At 36.6% G+C, this 19,493-nt stretch overlaps 1 pseudogene; it reads right to left on the bottom strand.

Moving 5' to 3' along the window:
- The window catches only part of LOC127545258 (luc7-like protein 3), a 68,773-nt pseudogene extending 61,983 nt beyond the window's left edge, over window positions 1–6,790 (bottom strand).
- Window positions 6,791–19,493: the final 12,703 nt, after the last annotated feature.

Here is a 19,493-nt window from a genome sequence, read left to right as displayed (position 1 = left end):
TTATAGTTGATGTCACTGCATTTTTTCCTCCTGTAACTGATTTCTATAATCAGAGCAATGGTCAATAAGAAACTGTTAATGTAATTCAATTATGTCATACCTTGCTGTTTCCAATCTGGTTATCTGTAATCATTATACCCTAAATACTTGAGCAAATAAGTATTTAGTCTGGCCATCTATCAGTTACTAGATAGTGTGTCTGGATATTCAAGTTTTTTGTTTTTTTTTTCTTAAGGTTTATAACTAATGAGAGGCCACATCTTGTAGCAATTCTTGTGGATCAGTCTTTCTACCCCAAACTGTTCTAACTTGTCTTTGTTAGGTTTGTTTTTGTTTCTAGATTTGGCCAAATTACAGATATATTGACTTTTGCTTCTAGGACCTAGATCAAGCTTTGATTGTTAGCATGCCACACCACACCCATCCCCCTCCCTGGACTGAGCATCTCCTATCATCTTCAGTAGGAAGTAGTTTTTGAGAAAACCATCGCCCCTGCTCCTGATGTAATTTGGACTGATATGGGGGTATAAGAAAGTGGCTGAATTATTAGAATTTTAACTGTATTACTGTGTTTAAGACTTGGGATGGAAATTGTTAAACTTGTATAACTATTGCTATTATGTTTGTGGGATTTTTAGTCTGTTATGTATATGTATATGATTTACATATGGGATGGTTATTTGATAATTCCTTTTCATGAGAAAAAAAAAAGGGAGAAAGAAATAGGAAATTGGGGAAACTGGTGTATTTTCTTAGGTATTTCTGCCCCCCCCCCCCATTTTACTAGTTCAGATTTAATTGGAAGTCCTTTAAACAGTGTTTTTCATTTTTTTACTCCTTGCTTAAATTTACTGGACTATGATTTGCTGGTTATACTTTAACCTTGGAACCCCTTATTCTGTTGAATTGTCTTGACAGACTCAGTTTTGGGGATTATTTTTTTTAGAAACAACCAGAAATCAAACACCTGTCTTGGGACTGGCAGTCTCTCTGATCTGTTTCTCCACTCCTGTTACCCCAGGTCCTTAATTAGTATTTCAGCATACTTAAAAGGACTTTGCAGTTTGGTATTGGGCCTCTAAAAGTTTAGGGTTTGACTGTCTCGGTCTAACTGCATAATCTGCTCAGAAATCTGATCCTTTCTGCAGCCCTGTCTGTTCCTCGGGACAGGGACAAGTGGAGCTACTCCAAGCCTCACCCTTTTCCCCTAGAGTGGGTTGCCCCTTTGAATGGACAGCACAACTCTCTTGAGCCCTGCTGCTCTGTAAGCAGAGGCTGAGTCATAAATGACCACAGACCTAACTCACAATGAATTGTCCATATGCTCCCCAACTGCAAAGGACCTAACATGATTGCAATAAGGAGTTTTGTGTATTGCTGATTAACTCTGGGGTTATCAGGGAGAGACTTGCCCTTGCCATAAGTCCTTGCATTGTTCTAGCTTTATTTTGATTTTTATTTGGTCTATTTACTTCACATAGGGTTGGTCAAAATTATGGTGCTAAGACCTTATAGAGGAAAGTAATTCAAAGATTTGAATAGTTAGAAAAGAGAAAGTATAGAATGTTGTGCCACAGTTCCCTTTTAATTTCCTGACCCAGTTTCCCTAATTGTCCTATTTAGTTACTCTGCCTCAGATTATATCCATTCTCTCTTAATATTAGGATAAAGATCTTATATCTTAGACTTTAGGCTCTACTTATTCCCTCTTAATGTTTAATGGGATAAAGGTCTTTATCCATTTTAGAAATCATTAGAATATCAGGAACCTCTCCAGTACCTCCCATTATGTCATTGTAGGTGCCTCCCCCAATTAAGTCATCCCCATACCTCCCCCATTATGTCATTGTTCTTGTTACCCTATAAAAGTGTATCTGACATTCACTGCTGGATTCTTTGAGACAATAGTTTCATTCAGCCCTGGGACCAAACCATGGATCCATTTGATCCCAGTAAATCTCTCCCTTTTAAATAAATTATTAAATTGTTCTCCAATCTCTATCTTGCTCAGTTTCTCCAGCATTATACCTCCAGTCAGAAATCCAAGTTATATCAAACCCCTGAGATCCACCTTCTGTAAGGGTCTTAAGCAGTCTCACCTTGCCATGTCCTGTCAGAAATCCTGGTCCTGTCCCTGAGATTTTCCCTATAAAATCTACTTATGGGCCATACCACGGCTACTGACTTCCTTTGGGTCAGTCCACCATGGCCTCTGACTTGTGGTGTCTTTCTTCTTACTCCTCCCCTATGCCACATGGTGTCTCTCCTGACCCCACTCCTCCTTAAGTAGCTAGCTAACTCTTTAGGGATGCTAAGTTCCTTTCAGGATTTAGCCTAGAATCTAAGAGCATGCCCAACCTCAAAGAGTGTTTCTTTTCTCCTAGTAAAACCCCTTTCTATACTCTCTCAATACTATTTCATATTTACTATTCCTAGTCTTTTGCAACCCTTAATTTTGTCTGTAACTTCTTTCCTATTAAATCTCCCTTTTGCCAAAGAGAATGGCCATTGTGAATTCTTCACATGACCAAGCCCCAACTTTAGGTGCCTATCATCATCTAGTGAATACATCACCCACATCATTTGTGTGTGGAGTAAAGCATTAGAGGAATTTAGAGTGGAAGAACTGGGAAGCACAGAGGTTATTTGTAAATTGAAATCTACATATAAGGGGCTGTGTGTGATTCCACTGATATAAAAAACTCCCAGATCTATTAAAGCAAGCCAACACCTGTCTTGTGACTTCTAGTCTTAGGGAGTTATCTAGATTATTGAGACAGTGACTTATGTAGGGTCATACTGTCAGTTTCTGTCAAGAAACAAGACTTGAATACAGGTTTTCCTGATCCTTAGGGCAGTTCTCTCTGACCAACTGAGTGAATCACAAGTCCAGGAAAAATAAGTGCCCTAATGAACTGGTGAAGTTGTGGGAAACCATTTGGACTATCTCAAGATCTACAAAGCTGTGGATAGACTTTGGTCCAGCAATACCTATGCATTTAGTGGCAATGCAGAGAGGTGTGGGAACCCTCTCTGGTCAATACAGGTCCAATGTGAAAAGAATTCACAAATCCAAAAAGGTTGAATGGCAAAAGGGAAGTTTATTCTGTTGGCACAGAGAAGCTAGCTTTGCTAAGGCAGAGTTCTTAGTGATAAGATCCTGGCAGAGAAATAAGATTTTCACTGAGAAGGTCTCTTCACAGTGGGCAGGAGTCCTGGTAAGCAACTCCAGGGAAGAAGTCCCTTAGCATGGCATAATTCCTACTTTGGACTTCTGCAAAAATATGAGTTTAAAACTGTCTTTTTTTTATAGGAAATCTGAGACTGGGGTTTCAATTGAATGAGATTCCTTCAATGCTGTCACTGCCCCCAGGCTAGATTTCCAGTTGAATGAGACCATTTAAGTTCCAGCTAGTAGGAGTGGTGCTGGACTAATTTTCAGCTCAGTAGAGGGTGCAGCTACTCAATAGAAATGTCAGGTCCAGATCTCCAGCTAAATAAGACCACTTAAGTTTGAGCTAAGTAGGGAGTGGTCCTGGGCTAATCTTAATGACACTTAACTGCCCCAAAAGGTGAGTCCCTGTCAGAGGAGAGTTTTGAAAATATAAGTTTAATTAAAAAAAGAAAAGGAAGGACTGAATAGAGGCAGAGCCATGATAATGGAGTAAAGGCAGGAACTCACCCTACCTTCTCCCTGAAACCATCCAAATTCCTTTAAATAATGATTCTAAACAAATTTTAGAGCATCAGAATCCCCAAAAAGACCGTAAATAATTTTCAGCAGAAGGCAACTTAGAAGCTTTGTTTGTGACATCAGGGTGGGAGTCCAGCATGCAGTCCCAATGCAGCCCTGGACTCAGTCCCAGGGTTAGATCCAGATGGGTCCAAGAGAGACCTTTGTATGAACAACAGTACTAGTGACTTCCAGATCTCTCAGCTCAAAGATACCAAAGTGGACTTGGAAGGTCAACATAAAAGGTCTGTGTAATCAGGGTGGAACCACAGCATGTAATGCCAGCACAGGTGGCACCAGTGCAGCCCCAGCCGCACTCCCAGCATCAGAGAAGTGGGACTTCTGAATCAGCAATAGTGCTAGAGGCTAGAAGTCCTACTGAGTTATTTCAATTTTGATTCTTCTGCTGCCTTATGGGTGTGTGTGCTTGCATATGTATCTAAGCAAACAAATACCAGTTTTTTTTTCCTTTAAAACCCATTGATCTTATGTGTGCAAAAATACTTGTAGTACATGTGCAAAAATGATATTAGCAAGATGATTTCAGAGAGATCTTGAGAGACTTATATGAACTGATGCTAAATGAAGTGAATAGAACCAAGAGAACATTGTATACAGCAATAGCAATATTATACTATCATGAATTCTGATGGATGTGGCTCTTTTCAACAGCAAGATGATTCAGACCAGTTCCAATAGTCTTGTGATGAAGAGAGCCACCTGCATCTAGAGAGAGGACTGTGGGAATTGAGTATGGAACACAAAATAGTATTTTCACATATGGGGGCTAAACTAGATGGCATACAAAAGCTTTGATTTCTGATCAGAGATGAATTCTAAGATTCCATCAACCTCTAAGTATAGTTTCTGTCTCTTTAAGTAGATCCTAAGTACAGATAAGTACAGTGCTGAATCTCCTGTGGGGTATATCTTCATAAAGGATCACATATTGAAGTTCACCTGCCTCCCACACACACACACACACACACACACACATTCACTTCTTAGGATTAATATGTTTTTTCCATGCTAATTTCCTTTTAGTGCAAAATAGGACAGAGGAGACTTGAAAGAGGGGAAAGGACCCTGAAGGGGGAAATTGGGAAATACGCTAGAAAAATTTCACACCTTTCCTAATATTGCTCAAGACCAGAACTCATGTCTGTCTATAAATTCTGTATAATTCACAAAGAACATGCAGTTCTTTACATGATATGAGATTTTTGGTCCCATGTTACACAGTTTCCACAACTTGCTTATTTGATGGGTCAGTGAGCTTACATGAGTAAGAATAAAATTTTTCATGTGTATCAAAGGGTATCCTTTGATCCAGCAGTGTCTACTGGGTCGGTATCCTAAAGAAATCATAAAAGAGGGAAAAGGACCCACATGTGCAAAAATGTTTGTAGCAGCCCTTTTTGTAGTGGCAAGGAACTGGAAACTGAATAAATGTGTATCAGTTGGAGAATGGCTGAATAAGTTATGGTATATGGATGTTATGGAAATATCATTGTTCTATAAGAAATGACAAACAGGCTGATTTCAGAAAAGCCTGGAAAGACTTACGTGAACTGATTCTAAGTGAAGTAAGCAGAACCATGAGAACACTGTACAAAGACACAAGGAGATTATGTGATGATTAACTGTGATGGACTTAGTTCTATTCAATCATGAGAAATTCAAGGCAATTCTAATAGACTTGTGATGGAAAGAACTATGGAGCCTGAATATGGATCATATTTTCATCTTTTTTGTTGTTTATTTGCTTGATTTTTTTTTCTTTCTCATGGTTTTTTCCCCCTTTTGATCTGATTTTTCTTGTGCAAAAGATCAATATGTGAGTTTTGGTATTAACTATGCCAATATATGACCAAAGGCATGTAACTTAACCTTCTCCCCTGAGACCCTTTGTTTCTTTATTTAAAAAAAAAAAAAAAAAAAAAAAGATTGGGCTAGATGATTTCTAAGATCTGCTCAAGAAGCCAGGAAAGAAATGGACCTATTATTTCTGTACATAGTTATCTCTAACCCACTCTCTGCTGAGAATAATGTCTCTTTTTTTCTCATTTGGAGCACTGATGATTCTATGATCCTAAGTGCAAAATGGAATGGTACAGCAGAGAGCTCAACAAGGGCTTCATCAGGTGGCCTTTGAAGAGTAAATAACATTTGTTGTTGTTGAGTTATGCCCAGATCCTTGTGACCCCAAGGACTTGTCCATAGGGTTTTCTTGCCAAAGATAATGAAGTGGTTTGCCATTTTCTTCCACAATGCATTCCCATTTTACAGATGAAGAACTGAGTAAAAATAGGAATTAAGTGATTGTCCAAGGTTACAGAGTTAGTAACTAGTAAGTATCTGAGGTCAAATTTGACTTTTACAATTCTAGAACTTTTGCTTTATCCACTGAACCACCTACACATCCAGACAAAAAGGGATTCCTCTTAGATCTGATACTACCTTTCTTGTCCTACTTTTGTGGCTCCCATGTTCTTGTCTATATTAGCTGTCTAAGAGGCAGGAGCTATTGTGATATAGCCTTAGAGGCTCAAAGTTTAAGATTTTAGAGGCCATCAAATTCAATCCCCTCATTTTTATTTATTTGTTCATTCATTCATTTATTTTGTTGTGTGGTATTGATTGTTGAGGTCAAATCTCTGTTATTCAGTTATTCCAATAGTGTTTAATTCTTTATGATCTCATTTGGGGTTTTCTTGGCAAAAATACTGTTTAGCTCTAGCTCATTTGACAGATGAGGAAACTGAAGTAAATAGGGAGAAGTAACATGAAAACGAGTCTTCCTGATTCTAGAGCCTGGCATTCTATGCACTGTGCCACCTCGCTGACCTAACTCTCTCTACCCCATGCTAAAATTCATCTGTTGATCCACAAGGAAACCATAAGTGCTCCATCTCCAAACTGGGCCAGTTTGCCTCTCCTTAAGCAGCCTGATGTCGACCTCACCCATTCCAGGTGTCCGCCAGCACAGATTTTCTCAAGTTCAAGGAGTCCACTGGATTTATCATCCCCAGTACCAGAGATTAGAAGCTGTACCATCATGCCTGGCACCAACCCCCTCATTTTACAGATGAAGAAACTAAGGCCTGGAGAGGTTAAATCATTTCCCCAGAGTCACACAGTGAGTAACTGTGGCAACAGTTGAACCCATATCTTCCAGAAATTTATGGTATTAAATTCCACCCCTCCTACTAAATGCTTATTGTGAACCCTGGGGGGCAAGGGAGACAATTATAATAGTTACAATTATTATAACATTGTTGTATAACAATAATTGTTTTAAAATTGCATTATTTTGTAACAGTGTTATATATTAAAACATAGCAATAATTTCCCCTTTGCCCAAGTAGGGGATAGTCTGTTGGCTATATAGCTTGACGGAGATTAACCCCAAACTTCTCTTCCCACCCACCCCAAATCAATTCAAAAAGCATGTGATAAAGCATTTCCTTTCTGCCTGACACTGTTGGAGGCAAGGAGTATCTAAAGAAAATAAGGAAATAGAAAAATGAAAAAGCTCATATTCCACAGAAGGGGATACTGCTTAGAAAAATAAATTGAAAAGACAGAAAATAAAGAAGGAGTTTGGGTTGAATAGCATTAAACACTCCTATGAGAAGTAGCTATATGATGTAGGGGATTGAGTCAAAAACTTGGAGGCAATGAGACCTGAGTTCAAAGCCATCATTTACTAGCTGTGTGATCCTGGTCAAGTCATAAGTATTTACCTCAATTTCCTCATCTGTAAAATGAGCTGGAGAAGGAAATGGCAAACCACTCCATTATATTTCTTTGTTTATTGTCCTCCATTTTTAAAGAGGGTGATGAATTGGATTTAAGTGAAACAGTCACAAAGAGTCTAACTTTACTCTGTCTCCTGAGTCACCAAAGTCCAATAACTGTATCTTAGCTAAATTGAATATGTGATTTTTTTTTATAGCAGGCATTTGTATTTTGCTTTCACAACTGAAGTACAATTTGCTTATACACTCTGAACAGCTTAAAGCTGCCCTAAGACTTTGGGGACAATGGATTATCACATTTGATCTTCACAGCAATCTTGTGTGACAGGTACTTCAGGTATTATATGCCTTCCATTCTCTAGCAGATCACATCTTTACCATCACATAACTAACAAAAAAGTTAAAAGAATTCCAAATCTGTTTTATTGTTTGACTATTTTAAAAAGCATTTGATTGAATTGAGTAAACATATACACAATATATGTTTAATCTGAATTATTATTTTCTCTAGACCTTAAGACTAGACAATCAACAAAATTCTAAACTGGCTCAAGCATACTTCACTAACAATATAGAAAAACAGAAGTGGATGAAAAATGCCCATTACTCAAACTATGATATGAAAGGGGAACAGTTCTAATGATACAAATGACGTGTGTGTGTGTGTGTGTGTGTAGTTATCAATGTTCTTACATTTTTTAAATCATATTCGTGTAACAACCTGTGAGGGAAATAGTGCAAATATTACTTTTTCCCTGATTGCCTTTTGCATCAAACTAATCCTTACAACATTAGAGGATCCTAGAACTAGAGCTGGAAGAGCCCTCAGAGGTCATCTAGTCTGACCTCTGCGATGTATAGAAGAAGAAACTGAGGCACAAGGAGAGCAAGTAATATTCCAAAGGTCACAAAGCCTCAGATGTGGAATTTGAACTCAGATTCAGAATCATACCAGTGTATTTTATACTGTACCTCATCCATGAGAAAGGTGAGCATCATTGGAGTTGAAGAAATTAAGGTTAAAGTTACCTTAGGTGCTTTAAAGCCATTTTTTTTTTTTTTTTTTTTTTTTTTTTTTTTTTGGTGAGCTAGGAAGTGTTAAATGTCTGAAGCCAAATTTGAACGGGTCCTCCTGACTCCAGGTCTGGTGCTCTATCCACTGCACCACATAGCTGCCCTTGCTTTAAAACTTATAACCCAGTAAATTAAAATAACTCTGAAGTACCACTTCAACCTATATCTCAGACTGGCTAAGATGATAGGAAAAGATAATGATAAATATTGGAGGGGATGTGGGAAAACTGAAACACTAATGTATTGTTGGTAAAGTTATGAAATGATCCAACTATTTTGGAGAGCAATCTAGAACTATGTTATCCAATCTGTGCATATTCTTTGTTTTTTTTAACTTTTTATTTTCAAAACATATCCACTGATAATTTTTCAACACTAACCCTTGCAAAATCTTGTATTCTAATTTCCCCTCCCCTTCCTCTACCCCTAGATGACAAGTAATCCAATATATGTTAAACATGGTGGAAATATATGCTAAATTGAATATATGCATACATATTTATATAATTATCTTGCTGTACAAGAAAAATCAAGTCAAACAGGGAAAAAATGATAAAATAAAATGCAAAGAAACAACAAAAAGAGTGAAAATCTGGTTTCTACATTACCTACTTTAATTCCTTTAATCTCTTTTTCTTTTCTTATTGTCAAAGCTAACATTTCTAATACAATAATGAATAGTAATGGTGACAGTATTGGGAATGGTTCTAATTTGTCCCCATTACATGTGATGCTTGCTAATTGTTTTAAATAGATGCTACTGATCATTTTAAGGGAAATGCCATTAAATCCCTATACTCGCTAGTGTTTTTAATAGGAATGGGTTTGGTTATTGATAGAGTCAATCATGCTAATAGTTTTCCTAATATGGAACCAACTTTGCATTCCTGGTATAAATCCTCCTTGGTTGTGGTGTATTATCATGGTGATAACTTTCTGTAATCTCTTTGCTAATATTTTATTTAAGATTTTTGTATCAGTATTCATTAGGGAAATCGGTCTATAATTTTCTTTCTCTGTTTTCACCCTATCTGATTTAAGTATCAACACCATATCTATATCATAAAAAGAATTTGTTAGGACTCCTTTCCTTATTTTTTCAAATAATTTATATAGTATTGGAATTAATTGTTCTTTAAATGTTTGGTACAATTCATATGTAAATCCATCTGGCCCTGGAGATTTTTTCTTAGAGAGCTGATTAATACCTTGTTCTATTTCTTTTTCTAAAATGGGACTATTTAAATAATTTAATTCCTCTTCTGTTAACCTCGGCAATCTATACTTTTGTAGGTATTTCTCCATTTCACTTAGATTATCAAATTTATCAACATATAGTTGAGCAAAATAACTCCTAATTATTGCTCTAATTTCCTCTTTATTGGTGGAAAGTTCTCCCTTTTCATTTTTGAGACTAGAAATTTGATTTTCTTCCTTTTTCTAATCAAATTAACTAAATTTGTGGTTTTTTCATAAAACCAACTCTTAGTTTTATTTATTCAATAGTTTTCTTACTTTCAATTTTATTAATCTCCCCATTTTCAGAATTTCAAATTTGGTATTTAATTAAGGGTTTTTCATTTGTTTGTTCTCTAGCCCAATTCATTGATTTTCTCTTTCTCTATTTTATGCAAGTAAGCATCTAGAAATATAAAATTTTCCCTACTAACCGCTTTGGCTACATCTCACAAATTTTGGTATATTGTCTCATTATTGTCATTCTCTTGGATGAAGTTATTGTGTCTGTGATTTATTGTTTCATCCATTCATTCTTTAGGATTAGACTATTTAGTTTCACCGTACACCAAGATATAGTCAAAATAGCTTCATGACCTAGGCAAAAAGAATGAGATTATAAATAAATTAGAAGAACATAGTATAGTTTACCTCTCAGACCTGTGAAAGAGGAAGGAATTTATGACCAAAGAAAAACTAGAGATCATTGATTACAAAATAGAAAATTTTGATCATATTAAATTGAAAAGTTTTTGTACAAACAAAACTAATGCAGACAAGATTAGAAGGGAAGCAATAAACTGGGAAAACATTTTGACAGTCAAAGATTCTGTTAAAGGCCTCATTTCCAAAATATATAGAGAATTGACTCTAATTTATAAGAAATCAAGCCATTCTCCAATTGATAAATGGTCAAAGGAAGAAATTAAAACTATTTCTAGCCATATGAAAAAAAAAGCCATTATTAATCAGAGAAATGCAAATTAAGACAACTCTGAGATACCTGTCAGATTGGCTAGAAAGACAGGGAAAGATAATGTGGAATGTTGGAGAGGATGTGGGAAAATTGGGACACTGATATATTGTTGGCGGAATTGTGAATACATCCAGCCATTCTGGAGAGCTATTTGGAACTATGCTCAAAAAGTTATCAAACTGTGCATACCCTTTGACTCAGCAGCGTTACTACTGGGCTTATATCCTAAAGAGATCTTAAAGAAGGGAAAGAGAACTGTATATGCAAAAATGTTTGTGGCAGGCCTCTTTGTAGTGGCTAGAAAATGGAAACTGAGTGGATGCCCATCCATTGGAGAATGGCTGAATAAATTGTGGTATATGAATATTATGGAATATTATTGTTCTGTAAGAAATGACCAGCAGGATGATTTCAGAAAGGCCTGGAAGACTTACATGAACTGATGCTGAGTGAAATGAGCAGGGCCAGGAGATCATTATATACTTCAACAACAATACTATAGGATGATCAATTCTGATGGACCTGGCCCTCTTCAATAATGTGATGAACCAAATCAGTTCCAATAGAGTAGTAATGAACTGAACCAGCTACACCCAGTGAAAGAACTCTGGGAAATGAGTATGAACCACTTCATAGAATTCCCAATCCCTCTATTTTTGTCCACCTGCATTTTTTATTTCTTTGATAGGTTAATTGTACTCTATTTCAAAGTCCGATTCTTTTTGTATAGCAAAATAACTGCATGGACATGTATACATATATTGTATTTAACATATACTTTAAAATATTTAACATGTATTGGTCAACCTGCCATCTGGGGAAGGGGGTGAGAGGAAGGAGGGGGAAAATTGGAACAAAAGGTTTTGCAATTGTCAATGCTGAAAAATTACCCATGCATATATCTTGTAAATAAAAAGCTATAATAATTTTTTTTTTAAAGATTAGTTTCCAATTAATTTTTGGTCTATTTTCCCCTGGCCTTTTATTGCATGTGATTTTTATTGCATCATGACCTGAAAAAAATGCATTTACTATTTCTACCTTTCTGATTTTGAGGTTTTTATGCCCTAATACATGGTCAATTTTTGTATAGGTTCCACGAATTGCCGAGAAAAAAGTAAACACCTTTCTGTCTCCATTCAATTTTCTCCAAAGATCTATCATACCTAACTTTTCTAAAATTCTATTTGATTCTTTAACTTATCTCTTATTTATTTTGTGGTTTAATTTATCTAGTTCTGTAAATACTCTTTGATCCATTACTGGATCTGTATCCCAAGTAAATCATAAAGGAGGGAAAAGGACCCACATGTGCAAAAATGTTTGTAGCAGCTCTTTTCATGGTAGCAAAGAATTGGAAAAGGAGTGGACACCTATTAATTGAGGAATGGCTAAACAAGTTGTGGTACATGAAGGTAATGGAATATTGTTGTTCTATAATAAATGATGAACAAGGTGATTAAAGAAAGGCCTGGAAAGAGTTACATGAACTGATGCTGAGCGAAACAAGCAGAACCAGGAATATATTAACATACAATAACAGCAAGAATGTAATGATCAACTCTAAAAGGCTTGGTTTTTTCCAGTAGTTCAGTGATCCAAAGCAATCCCAATAGGCTGTGGACACAAAATGCCACCTGCATCCAGAAAAAGGACTAAGGAGACTGAATGTAAATCAACACATGCTATATTCATTTCTTTTTTCTGTTTTTTTTTCTTTCTCCCATGCTTTTTCCCTTTTTCTTTGTTTTTCTCCCCCAACATGATTGATAAAGCAACTTGTATGAAAAATAAATACTACAATAAAAAAAAAAAAAAGCAAACTCAAATAGAAAAAAACAAAAACAAAAACAAACCCAACAACTTACAACCCAGAATGCAGGCTCCTTGCCTTACAGGGGCATAGTTTTCAACAAAGATACATAAGTAATTAAGAATCAGTTACCCAAAAATGCTCAGTACAAAAAATTAACTCTTGTTAGCCATTACAAGCTAGCTCCAGTATACTCCTGGATGGACCTTATGTTGGAAGAGATCTTAGAAGAATTCTGAATACAATCTCACTATTTTGTAGATGGAAAAGTGAGCCCCAGAGAGAGGAAATGACTTGCCCAGTCTTTGTGCTTGAAGTGGGATTCAAATCTATGTCTTCCTAATTCCAATGTCAGAGATCCAGAGATCTATCCACTATACCACAATGTCTTTCACTTTCTATTGGCTTTCACCATAGAAATACCATGGCTAGATTTCTGTTTTAAGAATCATGCCTTAAACCAAAATCAATCTGATCCTCACTGGCCACCAATAGGTCCTAGGTCAACCTCCTTTGGTCATTGTTTGGGTCCTGATTGAATCAGATTAAATGTAAATAGCAATTATTTCACCTCTGGCCAGAAATCCTGGCCAGATACTAGAAGGGTCTTCCCCTCCCAGATTCCTTTTGGACTAGATGAAAGAGATTTTTTGCCTTAATTGCTACCTAGTCTTACTCACTGAATGGTTGTGATCTCAACAGGTCAAACAGACCTATTGAAGTCCTTAACTTAAAATGGCCAAAGTCTCCCATTTCATCCAGGGCCATTTTCATTTATCTTGATCAATGGTTTGGTTTTGGAGGGCAAATTGAGGTAGGCAACTTTGCACAGCCCTTCCTCCTTTCAATTCAAATTGCTTGCATTCTTGGAGAATGATGTACAAACAATAACCTCCACCACAATCACGCAATAGAGACAAAGAGATGGCTGAATTTATTCACTATAAATAATCCGCGCAAACATACGCACACATACTTACATACTTACAACACATATACAAATTTACAAGTTGCTACAAAAAGTTTGGTGGGAGAGAAAATTAAATCTGCAGAAAAGTAATAGGCTAAATCAGGGGGAAGACTTCACTTTACAAATTAATGAAACAAAAGATTAATATCCTATGGTGTGAACATTCTATTCTTTTTTGTCTCATGGTCAAATCCAGAGGAGTTTAGAAACCAAGGCCTCAATAACTTGGCCTATTCATTCCTCAGAATTTAGTCAATGAGAAAGAAGCTGAAGTTCTAGCCCATAAGTGAAATTCCAGGCAATCCTGGAGGTGTCATCTTAGGCTCACCCATCTATTGCACAAATTAATTAGTCCTTTAGATCTCAGGTGTTTACAGTGCCTTTAACCAAAAGCCACACCTCTATCTCACTCTATATCTTGCCTGTTTAGCTTCTGAAGCACTATAAAGGGCTTAGATAACTCTGATGAAATCAGAACCTTGCCCACTCTTTAATAAGCTACACAGAGATTAAATTTCCCTACTTACTATTGTTTTAATCTATTTACATTGTGCCAAGGTGAGAGCTAGAGTCATCCTGTACAATTCTCACGAATCTTTCTATGGTCTTCCCTCCTCATGTCTGGCTTATGAACTTGTCCTGGGATCTAATATTTGTTTTCACAAGAATGAAATCCAAAGCTATCATTGCATACCACAGGCCAAAAGCAATTACAGAGATGCATTTGTAAAGTGCTTCCAATGTGCCAGGCACTATGCTAAGTGCCAGGGATTTCACTGTTGTTTTGCTGTTCAATCATGTCCAATTCTTCCTGGACCTATTTGGGGGCTTTCTTGGCAAAGATACCAGAGTGGTTTTCCATCTCCTTCGCCAGTTCATTTTACAGATGAGGAAACTGAGGCAAACCAAACTAAGTGACTTGCTAAGGGTCATAAAGCTAGTAAATATTTGAGGGCATATTTGAACTCAAGTCTTTCTGACTCCAGGCCAGAAACTCTATCTACTTCTTCACTTATCTGCCCTAATAATAGTCATTAATAATGACTATTCACATTCAGTTCACATTCCAATGGGGAAAGAAGATAAGAACTTATATCAATATGTACAGCATAAAAATAAATACAAATACAAGTAAAATAGTGCAAAGTAATTTGGGAGAAAGTACACTAGCTATTAGGATGGGGACAGGGGATCAGGAAAGGCTGCATGAAAAAAATATAGGCTCTGGACAAAGGATGTGTGTTCAAATTTAACTTCTGATAATAACCTAATTTCTATGTGAAGAGCTCCTCTGAAGGTTTTTTTCCTCATCAGCTTCTGATTTAGAAGGTCTGAATCCAGGGTGCATGAATCCATAAGAGGATTCATGTAACACATACATATATAAAACATGTTAATGTTATATGTTATAATGAAATTGAATGAGATAAAAAAAATCACACCTTAATTTTTACTAATGTTGAACTGAAATTTAACATTTCCTTTAATTAGAAACGTAAGCACCAAGCCATTGTTCTGAGAAACTTCACCAAACTGCAAAAGTGGTGTGTCTCACACACATACACACGCTAGTTAAGAATTCTGATCTAATATGTATATATCTCCTTCAAGCTTCTAATTATAAAAAGGCCAATCCAATACATTATTTCATAACTATTCATCTGAACCAGAGCTATCCTTCTAATGTTCAGGCATTCAGACTCTGAAGTTATCCTCTTCTAATCACTGTCCTACTCTTGCAAATCAGCATATTGAGGAAGTCATAAAAGATTAAAGCTGGAAGGCATTTTTACAAAAGGTTTAACTTGGAAAGTTTAAGTAATTTGTACAGAACCACACAACAGAACCAAGACTAGAACCCAGGTGTTCTAACTTCCAGTTCAGAGCTCTGTTCAATATCCTCAGTCAACTCATGTTTTTTAAGTACCTACTATATGCCAAGCCCTGTAGCTAAAAGATAGAGGTACAAAGAAAGTCCCGCTCTCAAGAAGCCTACAGTCTAAAGGAGAAGACAACATTCAAACAATTATGTTCAAACAAGATATATATATATGATAAATTGGGAATAGTGTCAGAGGGGAGACACTAAGATTAAGGCAGATGGGGAAAGTTTCTTGCTGAATGTGAGATTTTAACAAAGATCTAAAGCAAAATCTATAGTGATTTTGATGTGCTTAGTGGCAGTGCAGAGAGTTGTGAGAATTGGGGTGGGAATCCCCTCCGCAAGCAGGTCAACCATGAAAGAATTTATAACCCCAAAAATCTGAATGGCAAAAGGGATTTTTATTGGCACTGAGAAGCCAGCTTTGCTAGAGAAATAACAAAAGGTTATCACTGTGAAGAAGGTCTCTTCACAGCAAGCAGGAGCCCTGGCAGGCAGCTTTGCCAAGAAGAGAGCTTCATTGGCAAAGCATAATTCCTACTTTGGACTTCTGCAAAGATTTGGAGTTCAAAATGGTCATTTTATTGGCAATTTGGGGGGCAGGGCTTCCATTGAATGAGATTTCTTCAATGTTGTTACTGCCCCAAGCCTAGATTTCCAGTTGAATGAGACCACTTAAAGTCAAGCTACTGAGAGTGGTTCTGGGCTAATGCACTCAATAGAAATATTTAGGTGCAGCTCTCCAGCTTAATGAAACCACTTAAATTCTAATGGTCCTGGTCTAATCTTAATGACCACTTAACTGCCCTGAAGGGCAGGTCTCTGTCAGAAGAGAGTTTCAGAGTTCATCCCCATCGTTTCCCCTCAAAAGTCATGGGGGACAGTTTCAGGGTTCAAACTACTGACTTGGAATTTATGAACTACAAACAACATTCAAAATCTCACCTCCATTCCGTTGCATGGGTTGTCCTTCATGCCTAAATCTCACCTCTGCCTCTTGGAATATCTAGCTCTCTTCAAGGCTCAGCATAAGAGAGGACTTAATTTCCTAACATCCCCAGTAATTATGTTATGCCATAGTCTCCTTGAGGTTGTCCTACCTCAGTTACTCTGCCCCAAAACCCCAGGCTATAATCATTTCCTCTTAATATTTGATGAGATAAAGGTCTTATATCTTTAGGCTATAATCATTCCTTCCTAATGTTTGACTGGGTTAAAGGTCTATCCATTTTAGACATCATTAGAATATCAGTAACTTCTCTAGTACCTCCCTCCATTATGTCATCCTAGGTGCCTCCCCCCATTAGGTTATCCCCATCCAGGTGCATCCTCCATTATGTCATTGTTCTTGTTTTCCTATAAGAGTCTTATTATCTGATATTCAGGGCTGGATACTTTGAAAGGAGAGTCTATCCAGTCAATTGATTTACTCCAATAAATTAATAATCAAATTGTTCTCTAATCTCTATCCTGCCTCAGTTTCTCTGCCATTACAGTTAGTATATATACTCCACATATACCCCAAACAACATTGGGTTTACTTAAATATACTTTCTGTCAACTCAGTTTTCCCCAAGTAGAATGTAAGTTCCTTGAGGGTAGAGTTTTGTCTTTGCACCTTCAGGCCCTAATACCCTGGCATAGAGTAAGTGCTTTATAAATATTTTTTTTTCAATTGAATGTTTGTGTGTATCAGTTAATCAGTTAATTTTGAAGTCTTCTGAGTAGGAAAGATTTGTTTGAATTTGCCCAGATAACATTCTTTTTTTTTTTTTAATTTAATTTTATTTAATAATAACTTTGTATTGACAGAATCCATGCCAGGGTAATTTTTTACAACATTATCCCTTGCACTCACTTATGTTTCGTTTTTTCCCCTCCCTCCCTCCACCCCCCCCCCAAGATGGCAAGCAGTCCTATATATGTTAAATATGTTGCAGTATATCCTAGATATAATACATATTTGCAGAACCAAACAGTTTTCCTGTTGCACAGGGAGAATTGGATTCAGAAGGTAAAAAATAACTCAGGAAGAAAATCAAAAATGCAAATAGTTCACATTCATTTCCCAGTGTTCCTTCTTTGGGTGTAGCTGTTTCTGTCCAACATTTATCCATTGGAACTCAGTTAGCTCTCTTTGTCATAGAAATCCACTTCCATCAGAATACATCCTCATACAATATCGTTGTCGAAGTGTATAATGATCTCCTGGTTCTGCTCATCTCACTTAGCATCAGTCCCTGTAGGTCTCGCCAAGCCTCTCTGTATTCATCCTGTTGGTCATTTCTTACAGAACAATAATATTCCATAACATTCATATACCACAATTTACCCAGCCATTCTCCAATTGATGGGCATCCATTCATTTTCCAGTTTCTAGCCACTACAAACAGGGCTGCCACAAACATTTTGGCACATTCCTTTTTTTAGTATCTCTTTGGGGTATAAGCCCAATAGAAACACTGCTGGATCAAAGGGTATGCACAGTTTGATAACTTTTTGGGCATAATTCCAGATTGCTCTCCAGAATGGTTGGATTCGTTCACAACTCCACCAACAATGCATCAGTGTCCCCATTTTCCTGCATCCCCTCCAACATTCATCATTATTTTTTCCTGTCATCTTCCCAGATAACATTCTTAAAGATTCAGGATATAGAAAAGTTCAGAGAACCCAGTCCACCTGCCTCCATTTACACAAATTGCTTAATGGCCAGTCAGGATTTGAAAAAAATAAAATTTTGAAAATAAATAAGGAATTGCCAGCACTAGCAAGTCCTTTAAGAATCCAGTTTCACTTCTGCACTATCAATGACCTCCAAGGATTTAATATCTAAGGAATAAAATATAGGAATCAAGTATTTTGCCTAAGACTCTCCTGATGGAGAGAATAATAACCTGACCCTGCATATCTATAGAGTTGGTTCGAAAACTTTGGAGAGGAGACATTCTTCATTACTGCTTCTCCTTTCTAGTGGTCTCAAGTCATATTTGCCATTCAGAAAGACAGATAATTATCATTTTCCCAACCTCATCTTTCTATTAAAATCTTAACCAATATGCTTACAGCTTGAAACCCAGGCTAAATACTAAAATTACATATGGGTTATTTATTCACACCTATAATCCCTGTTGCAGAGGGTAAAAGTGTTAGGCTGAGATTAGTAATTCACCCGATCTACCATAGTCATAGAATGGGAAGACTAAAAATCTTTTTCTTCTTCTTTACTATTGCATCTAGAAAAAAGATATAAATATTTCTTTATTATAGTTATTAATTCCTTCCCCCACCCCCACCCCCATCCCCCTATTGAATTCTGGGTATACTCCTTTGGTAGATCATGGTATCCTTATTGCTTTGGAACTAATGGTGGAAGCCATGGGTTCTGCTACTGTTTGTCAGGGACATCTTGAAATGTTGTCATTTCAGCTCTCTAATTCTAAACTGCCTCACTTATAAATGGATATAATGACTCTTCTTCTTCCTACCACATACCACTGCAGTGTTTATCAATGAGATAACATGAACATATACAAATATAATTAGGATTGTGTTTGTTTTTTTTTTTTCGGAAGTGGTAGGAATGACCTCTCTCATTACTATTATTAAGAACTAATTTGACTTTTGTTTTCCCACCAAAACTAAAATCTCCATGAAGGCAAGGATTAAGTTTTATTCTTCTTTGTAATCACCATATTCTTAGCAACTATGTATATGTGCGTGTATACACATACATATATATGTATACTCACAAATACACTATGTATCTATACACCTACATATGTACTTTCTACATATGCATATATACAAATTTGCATATATAATTATATATATGTATACACACACACATACATATATAATAAGTGTGTGTGAATGGACTGACTTAAATACAAAAGGCTTTCACTGAAACCATGGATCCTTTGAACATGTTAAGTTGTTGAGTCATTTTATTTCTGTCCAACTCTCTGTGAGCCCAACTTGGAGATTTCCTGGGAAACACACTGAGGGGAAGGTGGGGAGGGGATTGGCTATTTTCTCTTCCAGTTCA

This window comes from Antechinus flavipes, chromosome 1, assembly GCF_016432865.1.
Source record: "Antechinus flavipes isolate AdamAnt ecotype Samford, QLD, Australia chromosome 1, AdamAnt_v2, whole genome shotgun sequence".
In the NCBI taxonomy this organism is placed as follows: Eukaryota; Metazoa; Chordata; class Mammalia; order Dasyuromorphia; family Dasyuridae; genus Antechinus; species Antechinus flavipes.
This window is presented reverse-complemented; position numbering and strand designations above follow the sequence as displayed.